We start from the raw sequence: 11,792 nt of genomic DNA, 5'->3' as shown, positions 1-11,792 counted from the left end.
CCAGCCCTAGCCAGCTGGAGAAGTGCTATCACAGCCGTACTGCTGATTCAGTTTCCATGGTGTGTGTGCAGTTAATTGGCTCACACTTTGATCATATTCAGTTCTCAGAGAGCTGCGAGGATCCAGGATGGCTCATACTGGATGGATCTTTGAAGGTGTGTGTGTGTGTTTGCGTGTGTGTGTGTGTGTGTGTGTGTGTGTGTGTGTGTGTGTGTGTGTGTGTGTGTGTGTTTGCGTGTGTGTGTGTGTGTGTGTGTGTGTGTGTGTGTGTGTTTGCGTGTGTGTGTGTGTGTGTGTGTGTGTGTGTGTGTGTGTGTGTGTGTGTGTGTGTGTGTGTGTGTGTGTCTGTAAATGTGTGCATTATGCATGCATGAGCTTAGACGCACACATACACATACCTTTGTGCGGCTACCTACAACAAACACAAACAAACATGCCTAATCTGAGATATTCTGTATGCGACCAAGCTGAAAGGAAGCGCCAGTGAGCACACTGTGGCCCTTCTCCTGTGGCCCCGGACCAGGGGCCCCGGCGCTGGCCGCCGCTCCCTCCCCACGGCCAGCTGCGAGGGTGGCCCCCAGTTACCCGGCCATCCCATGCCGTGCTGCCGTGAGCGTCCGCGGCGAGGCCTCAGTGAGCCCACCCTGAGCTCCCCCACCATCTGAACCCGCCTCGCCTGACTAACCGCCGGGCCATCAGTCATACACCTGGACCCCTCGCTGCAATAACAAAACCCCACACTGTTCCATCGCACCATACATGAAAATTAATGTGCTAGTTAGACACAGTGACACTGTTCAATCTATTAAAGGAGCGGAACTCTTGAAAATAAAGGGGGGAGGGGGGCGTTGGGAGGTATGGGTGTGTGTGTGTGTGTGGGGGGGGGGGGGGGGTTAAAGGGGGAGGCGAGCATAATTCAGAGCTGCAGCGAACTTCAATTAGAGCACACAGCTTACACAACAGCAGGGTTAGAGCTGCATCAAATGGGATCTCACCAGGAGAAGCCCAAGCTGGTTGGGTGTGTTTTCCTGTCTCTTGTGAGGCGAGATCACCTACGTGTGAGCGTTAACAGCCAGGACCGGGAAACAGAGGCCACGATGGCGCCCACCTCATCACACCAGGCACTCCCCTGTCTGGGAAATAGTCCAGTGTCCCTTTCATTGATTCATTATTCCAATAATAAGCTCTGTCCTTATATCAGCCGATGTGGCCAGCCCAAGGCAGAGAGCTTCTGAATCTCCTCAGTTCCTGACTGCTGATAGATGCACTGATTCAAATCTAACGTGTCCCACTGTGGGACTGTCAAAATTCCTGGACTTGTTCTAACTTCTTGAACGTCTAGTGAATCCCATAATTGCTGGAAGGTGTTGGGGCGGGCGTAGTGTCTTCATCCTCCGCTCGCGGTGACTTTACTACTGCAGTCAGCCACACTCATCATCACCTTTACCTTCATCATCACCTTCACCCCTCCCCATCTCAGCAGGGTCTTTCAGCACGGTCTCCCTGCCTGTTAGCAGATATACGCTGGATCCAGTGTGTCACGAACCACCGAGGGGATCCAAACCCAAGGGTTGGTTTTAATATGCTGCTAAGGCACAGAAAACACAAATAAAAACATAGAACAAGCAAGAGTCAAAAACCAGATGATCCAAACGACGGGCAGCGGTGAGCCATGGCAACCCACAACCCGTCAGACCCGAGAGAGGACGCAGGGTTAGAGGCGACAAGGTAGAACGCAGACAGAAGCAAACGAGCAGAAAGTTGACCAACGGAAAGGTGACACTTCACAAAGAGATTGAGTACAGAGGGGAGTATGTCCGTACGTCCTAGACGGGAGCAGGTGTGGGTCGTTAGCACTCAGGTGATGGTGCTGGAAGTGGGCATGGCAGGATGGTCAAAGAGGCTGGGCCGGATGGTCGGGATGTGACTCACTGCAGACGTTGTGCTGTAAAGATTCTTGACCCTGTCTGTCATGATGGGGAAACCCAAAGGACGTTCATTCAAAATGTAAATGCAGATTCATCCAAAACAAAACGCAGTTCTGGATTATATGATATCCACATGTTTTTGATGTGCATATGAAAGATAACCACTTCAGAAAGCCCTTCATTTAATACCACGAAGCAGGTGAACTTCTTTGACCACACATATTAGCTCGATACTTTGTCGTTTCTTCAGAAATTCGGTTTTCATCTTATTAGCTGTTTGTAGCATTAAATGTGTGAGTGGACTTGAAAGCAGAGTGAACCCGCGACTTACTGCAAATCCGAACTTCTCTTCCACATCAGTTCAATGTTCAGTGTTGATTTCACATTGCATCATGTTGTTAGGTGATGCTGCATCAAAGCTTTTGTCTGGTGGGATCACTGAAAGTGACCCAGAATGAATATATTTCTATGGGAGCTCTTCTCTTCTTCTCTGTTTGTTTGAGGATACATGGACTAAAAGCACTCCTCCTTGTGGCTGGAGATCAAAGGCCTGTCGCTTAATTTAAACAAACTGGAGAAACTCTGTAGTGGCTCTAATGGCTACTGGTTCAGATCCTTACTGGCATATCAAACCCTTGTTTATATTCATGACCTCTGACAATGTTTACATAGTAGTTAAAAACAAGCGACTTTAGCTAAGAACCAACTGTTGGTTAACTATGACTGGCCTTGTAGATGTCAGCTCTGACCACAAGTCTTTGTCTTTTAGTTTTTGATCTTGAGTCTGTTTCACTAAGGGAAGCATTAGTTACATCAGAATCCCTCACTCCAGGAAAAAAAATGCTGAGTGAGAATCATTTTCTTCAGCCTACATTCGCGAGCCGAGATGAGAACTCTACCAGCTGCCATTTACAAGGAGCTCTTGATGCAACGTTTTTATCCTCTCTTTCTCTTCATCTCTCTTCCTCTTCCACTCTGGAAGCTGCTTGAGGTGAGCATCGGCACATCCCTGTGAAGCCCGCTCTCTGGCTCACAAGCTATGATCTCTCCACTCGCTCACCCTGTCTCAGGGAGACCATCTAATCCAACAAGACACGCTGCCCCCTCTCACAATACCACCACAGAAAAGAAGCATGTTTTGCGATAACACTAAATCCCAAGTGTTAGCTAAACTTCACAAACAACAAACACAACAATGTTGTTTAAGATATTGTACACTAACAATAAGCTATTCCCCAATTCAAACTGAAAAGAAAATCTCACATTCCACCAAAAACGAACATCCTTCAGAAACACCCCATAACAAAACCATCCACCCACTCTTCAATCATTCCATTAATGAATATCTGCCATTCACAGTCACCCTGCACACTTTATCCTAACACCCATCCTCCTACACCTAAAAAGAACTTTGAGTTGAATTCCACACACTGACTTCTTTAAACCATTCCTCTAATGCCACACCTCCAATTACCCCCCCCCCCCCCCCCCCTAAACCTCCTCATCTCCCACACCTCATTCACAATCACACGGCCCTGTGTCCCATTTTTCGCCCCATTCTTTCGAAGCTGGCTGTTATTCAGCTGTGGTGCAGTGATGAATGAGTCCCTGAACACCTCCATTAACAGGGAGGTGGCACTCAGATCAGAGCAGGAGGCTCGCGCCACGTGTGCCCTCACGCCACAGCTCGCTGGCAGGCAGCGCCTGGGTGCAGTGGCCCCAGTCCCTAAGTTCACAGGGGCCTAACTAAGTGTGTGTGTGTGCTTGGACGTAGGGCCAACTTTGTCTGCTCTCTAAGGCATGGCAAACATACTCAAATGAAGCAGCTTTCCTGTTTTAGTGAGTGGGAAGAAAGTTTTTGGAAGTTTTTTTTTTAGCAGCAAGTCTAGCTGGGTAGGAGGGGGAGAAACCTTGAGCTGTCCAACATTATTAACATCTAGCAGCCCTTAAGCTAAGGCTGCCCTATGAAGAGAGTTCACTGAATACCACCGCCCTCAACTAACAGTCCAGCAGCGATCTCGCATGAGAGGAAAATATAAGCTATTACAAAAGGGGTTTTCAAATGAGAACTCCTTACTATTGAGATATCTGACAAGACTTTAAGCAACATTTTCCTCTGTAGTTATAAAACAATTGAGAAATGAATTAGAAAACATTTGAGTCTGGCATCAGTTCGTTTCAAGCTGTGATTAAAAAAAAACTGATGCTGTTTCATTCAGTGGTTTAGAGTTTGTAGACTTCTGGGGTTGTGTATTGAACCTCTATGCAAGGGTCTGTCTGACTGCAAAAGAGTCAATAATCCCCCGAGTGAACCTTCTTGGTGCGAGTTTACGTGTACCGGGATATGATGCAGTTTGCCTCCGTTCTCTTGTCACAGCTTGAAGAATTCTTTACAAAATATTTCTGCAATATTACTGTATGTGGTGACAGAAGCAGCAGACACAGAGGACGGTGCCGCGTTCGCTTTAACGTCCATTTCCATGATAGACACAGCACAGGTAAATCAACAGAGAGTGAAGGAGTACGAGGAGCGTAACGTGCTCTCAAACTCGTCTCACAAGAGTCACCTTAACTCGGCCTAGTCGACGGTAACACGGCGAAAGATGTCCAGCAGGTCCAGAAAGCAGAAGGAAAGTACAGTACTGACTGCACAGACCTGTGGGCTTAAAACTGGAGTGTGTGTGATGAGCAACAGGTGTGGGTGATTAGTACGCTGGCGATTGAGACCGAGGGAGTGAACGGGAGGTGGAGTGTTGTGAAGTGGGCGGCTCCCCTGTGGAGACGGTCTGGCCTCCCGTGACAATTACAGTTATCAGTGCTGCATTGGTGTGGCTATCGACTGCAGAAAACCATTCAAATCCATTCAGCTGACAAAAAGAAATATTTTCATATTGAAATGGATGGACGCATCTAAGAACCACAAAACCACAGAACGATTATTTTTGAGAAATTAATAATTAATATGATTTGGGTGTTCAAGCCTAGAAACTGTTATACGAGTAGTCCTGAATCAGGCTACTGCAAACCTCATGACATTAGAGGTCATGTGACAATCTGATATAATTCATGTAAATTCTTCACTTCTTGTTAGTTCTTGTCAGTATCTCGTTAGTTCATTTTAGTTTAAGCGTGCATTGGTTCGTTGTCGTTGCAGTGTGGAGTGGCGTCTTCCATGTTTGAGGAGATGGTGAAGAAGAAGGTGCATAGAAGTATGTCTTCCTGAAAACCTCACACATACACACACACACACACACACACACACACACACACACACACACACACACACACACTTGGTGCAGATGAGAGAGCTTCTACAACGAGAGTTGCGCATTAGTGCTGAACACACACGCACACACTTTTTTTACACTGTGTACGGATACTTCAGAGCAAACCAGGACCAGGGGGAAATCCCATAAGCCTCTCACGAAAACCCAATCTATCTGAGCAGTTGGAACGCTAACAGTGCTGATCGCTGATACAATGCACCTTTGCAAAACTTCAGGCTCCCACACACACTCACGCTTTCACACAACATCTGCCATGTCCTCTCACATGCCAGGTGCCAAGAACGAGGCTGGATTCACACTGTGCACATCAACACACTCTTCATGAACACCAACACACTCGCAGCTGTCAGCTTCCCCCATAGCCTTCTTAGCATGCATGAGCATGCACACATGTGCACACACACACACACACACACACACACACACACACGTATGTATGCTTGACCAGCTAAACCGAAATGGTACCATAAAACATGTTCAATTTTCAACAGCATATGTTAAGGTGATTCACATATGTGCACTCCAGTACAGCATGGTTGATACATAAACAAATCCCCAAACACACACACACACACACACACACACACACACACACATATCCAGGCTGTGTTAGGGTCTTGCTCGGTCCTGTTCTGCCCAAATGCACTGCAACACCTTGTTTGACACGGTCATTATTAAAGGTCATTGGCCACGTGGTGACATCATTACCATAACAAGAGAACTGTCCCAGAGACCTCTGGTCCCACACGTACGTCTCCGACAACCACAATTAACATCACTACACACAGGTGAGTAGCCACACGGCACCATGACCTCTTGGTCTCATTCATTATCTCAAGCAAACAGCCTGATATGCCATAACGTGCACTAGACATGCATATTTGTGGAGAGTCAAGAAGGAATTTGATACGGTACCACACGCATTAGCGTATGTGAGACATGTTATCAAGGGTTTACCATAACCACCATATCAAATGGGAGGTTATGTGCACACTAGTCATTGGTCGTTTCTATGAACAGGGGTAAAAAAATCTGTTCAAAACCTCATGCATGCTACACACCGCCTATGTATGCTACACACCGCCTATGTACGCTACACACCGCCTATGTACACTACACACTGCCTATGTACACTACACACTGCCTATGTACGCTACACACGCCTATGTACGCTACACACCACCTATGTACACTACACACCACCTATGTATGCTACACACTGCCTATGTATGCTACACACTGCCTATGTACGCTACACACCGCCTATGTACGCTACACACCGCCTATGTACACTACACACCGCCTATGTACGTTACACACCGCCTATGTATGCTACACACCGCCTATGTATCCTACACACCGCCTATGCCGTGATCTCTTTTCCAGCAAGTTTCTGGATGAGTCTAATATGTGAGTTAAACAGTGCATGTTCAAAGTCTTCTTTAAAATGCATTATTAAGTTTGGAGATAGAATCAAGGCTTTTCAGATGTTTAAACCTGGCGCATTCGTTAGCAAATCATCTATGCAGGAAGAGGGTGTAAGGCGGGCCTGACAGCTTTCAGTTCACAGACAGAGCTGTGAGTGGATGAGCCCTCAGTCAATAACATGCCGGCCTATGATTAAAAGCTGAGAACAGCGTGCTGTTGTCTGTATTGTTGGTAAACAATGGAAGCCAAACCACATAGCTTGTGGAAGCCACTTTGTTGTTGCTGAGAAATGGAGCATTTAAAAAAAGATTCATCAGTTGGAATCAATAGGAATGTGCTGTAAATTTGATGCAAAGAAAATTGGTTTTACAAATCCTTCACTGTTGCTTGTCACATTTGTTGAGACAGCGTATCTCCCACCTAATCTTTAGAAAAACAGCCTCACTCCTGACCAGGCCAGCATACACAGCCATGCCTGAACTGTGGCTATCCAACCACAAACACTCTGCTTCAACTTGTAACAGGAAATGCTTGACCCACTAACACTTACACATACATTACATGCATGAGAACACATAAATCGAAGCAGCAAAAATCTGCACACACACACACACACACACACACACACACACACACACACACACACATACACACAAACACACTGAGCGAGAGAATTCAGACTATAATATGAAACATTGCCCCCTTCCATTCAATATAATTAATTTGGGACAATAATCAATTGTTAACCAACTCCCAAGTTATTCAAATACATTACTAGCTATTCAGGAAACAGAAATATCTTACAGTTTCATTTGTAGTGCTGTAATAACCTACTGGTTATTAGTTATATTCTAAAACAATTTTTTTTTTCAGTTTCCAGATATCAGAGTGGAGGTAAACTTTAAACTGTACCACGGTTCCATGCATGTGAATCTATCCTTAAGTCATAGGCTTTGTTGGGTGTGTGGATACAGTGGACTGATCAAATCCTCTCAGAATCAAGCGATCAGGCGAATTGTTTTTAGACGCGGTGGGACTCTGGCGGGGATTTCCCTGGTAACTGTGTAGGACTGCAGTTGTAAGCAGGCAGAGATCTCTGTCGTTACGGTAACCGTGGAGATGGGTGAGAGAGGACTGCTTCCAGTGTAAACTCACGGCTGAGAGGAACAGGATGCTGTCAAGTGCCCCCTACCCCCCCACCCACCCCCAAAGCTAACATTTCCGGCTCCTTTTTAAATTAACACTTATGTTTCCATTTTCAGAGTCTATTCATCACCAACAGAGACCATACTCTCTCTCTCCTCTCTTTCTCTCTCTCACTCTCTCTCCACCCTCCCTCTCTCAATACTATGCAGTACCAAAAACAGTGCCAGTATGCACATGGACTCAAGGGTGTGTGTAAATGTGTGTGTGTGTGTGTGTGTGTGTGTGTGTGTGTGTGTGTGTGTGTGTGTGTGTGTGTGTGTGTGTGTGTGTGTGTGTGGGTGTATGTGTGTGTGTGTGTGTGTGTGTGTGTGTGTGTGTGTGTCTACTTGCAGGGATAAGCACAGTGTGGGGTCCTATATACTTAAAACTGGTTCTTATGACCTTGGGCCACCAAACTGCATCTGCGGACTAATGTGAATTAGTACGGTGTTTATCAATTCGGGCCCAGACAGGACCGCACGGGAACCAGTGGAGAGGGGAGCACTGTAATCACTTTCAAACACCAGCCTCTGATCTCGTTAAAGGCTAATTGATGTTCAGTGTTAACGAGCTTTACCTTAATTAGTCACATTTAAGTGAACAGGGGAGACTGAAAGAGGGAAAAGGGGGAGGCACATTTGGTCGGGGGTGCGGTAGAGTGAAAGAGAAAGAGAGGAAGAGACAGAAGCCGAGTGACAGAGAAAGACATCGTGTTAAAGAAGTGATGAACGGAGGTTACGCAAGGAAGGAGCGACTGAGAGGAAGAAGTGAGAAGGTGGAGTAGAAGACAGATGGGAGGACAGCTCAGAGGGAGGAGCGCCTCGGGGAAGAAGAGGAGGACGGGGACGGGAGCACAAGGCAAAAAGGCCGGCGAGAGGCGACGGGAGAGGGGCACGGAGGAATCCGGACGTCCACTCTAGCCGCTGTCGTCTCGCGGCACAGCGCCCCCCACCTACGTTCAGCCGCAGAGGTTCAATCCCAGCTGCCCCTCTCGCCCCCTTGGCTCCCTCCCCCCCCTGGCGCCCTTGCTGGCCCCCGCGTCTCCCCGCCGTGGAGTCCTTTCGTGCCGCTCTCCCTTCTGCTTGACGCCGTGCCCCACTTTCCCTCCCATTCCTCCAGTTAAATCCTCCATCGACACCTCCCCGTGCCTGCAGCCCGCCTCCCTCAGGGTTCCCGCACTAAACCACTTTTCGATCTCACTGTCCCATATCTTCATACATGCTCTCTCTCGCTCTCTCTCACACACGTGCACACAGACAAACACACGCGCACACACACACACACACAGAAGCACACACACTCCTCTCACAACAGTGAGGCATGGAAAACAGCTTTTAGAGAGGCTCATGAAGAAAGGTTGTATTGACACTGATGGCAACACATTAGCAAGAATATACGCATTATACACTACTGCAGTGCTTTAGGAGCTGATCTGCATGACCAGAATGGGTGAACGTAGTAAATACAAATGTCATACCAATCTTTATCAAATGCAGGAGAGGCCCTTTTGGGTTTTGGTTACTCACACCAAAAAAATGTAGACATGAGATATTCCTCAAAGGAATCAAACTAGCATAATATCGCCTAATGTAATTCTCTGAGATTCATGGCCAGCTGATGAAACTCATCTGTCGTTTGTGAAGCAATCCGGTGTATTGACGAAAAAATAAATAAATGAGTCCTCACTGAATGGTGGACACTGGACGCAGGACACTCGGGACAGAGTGGTGGATGTACTCTCGTGCGTGATGGACCAGAGCTGCAAGGATTCTGCGGTCCGTTTGTTTTAGAGAGCATTACGCCCTAATGTTTCTCACAGGACCTTAGGATCCATCACGAGCGGCCTTAATAAGTTCGGAGCAGAGAGATGTAAAGTTATTATGAAAATTAAGCCGAGGCCCCACTCCAACAATTTTAGGTAATTCACATGTAATACGCTCGATCACATGACAAGAAGAAAAACGTGGGCCTATCAGCTCATTAGCATAAACATAATGAGCGCGTGTAATGAATCTGGTTCCCTTTTGCCTACTGTTAAACACAAATCATAAAGCCCTGTACAGAATTTAGTACATTTTACACGGACTGTCTGAATTTAAATTTCCATACTCCCAATATTCATGCATTAAAGATATAAAACATTTTTTCAAACCAAAATTCGTGTTCGAAGAAAACGTGATATTAGCCACAGTGAAAAAAGCCTTTCTAGCATCAGTACAGCGAAGCATACTGTATCACGCACTATGAGCTCTATATCGATATCTGTGACCCGTAACATTGATCAATCCGCAGTTTACACAACTGGAGAGAAGCGGTCTGAGCGCGCATTACATCCAAAGGTTGAAGCGGACGGACCGGCCGAATCTGAAATACATACAGTTTAATATTCTGGTTCCACTGATATACTGACATTTTAAATGAATGCATTAACTGAGCTCGTGTACTTTATGTCCCTGTTGTTGAGAACGCAACAGTATCTCCATATGTAGCTGTATGCATTTGCGTGTGTATGTGTGTGTGTGTGTGTGTGTGTGTGTGTGTGTGGCGCGTGTCACAGCGCGTGTGTAAGAAAAGTGTAAGTGTGTCTGTCGTAGTTCTTATGGCTTATGAGCGAACGCAATGACAGAAGGGTCAAAGCCTTGCGCGCCGGCTGTTTCCACCACTCCATCACGCACCATCCATCTTCCCCATGCACATCGAGTCAAATACCGCCACCCGGAACCATCGGTGCGCTGTCAGCGACACGTCCGTCCGCGCCGCCAGATTGCTTCAATCCAGCCAATGCAGAAATCCACAAAGCTGGCCGCAGCGCAATATTTATTAAAGATGTACTTACTGCGTTTTTCACGCGCCTGTCCCCCCTCTCTCCTTTCGGCCATCCATTCTCTTCACATCATCTTCCTCGAACTATCCTTTTCACGTCTTCTCCCCGGGAAATACACCTAGATATATATTCTACATGTATTCAATTTTCGCAAGCTCTCTTACTCTCTACCTATTTCTCTCCCTCTCCCTCCTCTCTCTCTCTCCCTCTCTCTCTCGGTTCTTTTGTTAAAATTCAGTATATGCACCCCGTCACCTAGCAACCGTCAACCTCTCTCTCTCTCTCTCTCCCACCTCCCTCCCTTCTTCTCTCTCTCCATCACAAGCGACACGTGTTGAATGCTAAACTTAGCGGTGTGGAATAATATTACTAACGGGGTGGCTCGCGTCCTCTCCCTCTCCGACTCTTTCATTTGCTCACCGCCTCACTTCCTCTTTCGTCTTCGTAATCATAATGTAATATAAATATTTAGTAGAATCAATTCAGCCCTCTATCGCATCCCCCCCACCCCCCACCACCACCCCGCCACCATCAGCACCACCACCACCACCACCCCCCACGCGCTGCGACTCTCCGGTGCCGTAACGCTGTTCTGCCTCTCCAAGCAAAAACAAGGTCTGTGTCCGCGCGCTGTTTGTGCATCGACACGTGAGCGCGAGCGTTTCGGGATGCATCCGTGCTGTGCAAACAGACTCATCAGAGGACGCGTGTCGGGGGGATGAGAGAGGCGTTAGTTTACAGGATGTGTAAAGGCAGAGCTGTAACGCTGTGTCGTCGAGGCGCTGTGAGGAGAACCAGTTGGTAGGTCGCAAAAGCATATGTGCTACTGTGCGCTGCGTCTCCTACCACGCGGGACTACAGGATTACTTTTTTACATGTATTTTTAAGATGCCAATTGTTCTACAAGTCTGATGCAATCCGCCTAACGTGATCGGGTATTCTATGGATGAACGTCTTCAACCTTCCATTGGTGTGTATTATTAAGGGGGAAAGTGGAGAAAATCTTCAAACTATTAATAGTTCAAGAATTGTGGATAATGTCACCCTACTGCGCAGCGGACACGTCCGTGATGAATGGTCAACGTCTTTGAGGAGGTCACCCGTTACTGAAGTCCGGCGCACCCTGTGACGCAGAGCTAT

At 47.1% G+C, this 11,792-nt stretch overlaps 1 protein-coding gene across 1 annotated transcript in view; it reads right to left on the bottom strand.

The window, feature by feature from the left end:
- The window catches only part of grin2db (glutamate receptor, ionotropic, N-methyl D-aspartate 2D, b), a 46,021-nt gene extending 34,949 nt beyond the window's left edge, over nucleotides 1-11,072 (bottom strand). Inside the window, 1 exon segment of the mRNA XM_076971381.1 lies at nucleotides 10,665-11,072. The gene's annotated coding sequence lies outside the window, so the exon portion shown is untranslated.
- Between the last annotated feature and the right edge of the window lie 720 nt (nucleotides 11,073-11,792).

Source organism: Brachyhypopomus gauderio, chromosome 13, assembly GCF_052324685.1.
Source record: "Brachyhypopomus gauderio isolate BG-103 chromosome 13, BGAUD_0.2, whole genome shotgun sequence".
NCBI classification, from domain to species: Eukaryota; Metazoa; Chordata; class Actinopteri; order Gymnotiformes; family Hypopomidae; genus Brachyhypopomus; species Brachyhypopomus gauderio.
Note: the sequence above shows the minus strand (reverse complement) of the source record. Positions and strands in the feature narration are given on the sequence as shown.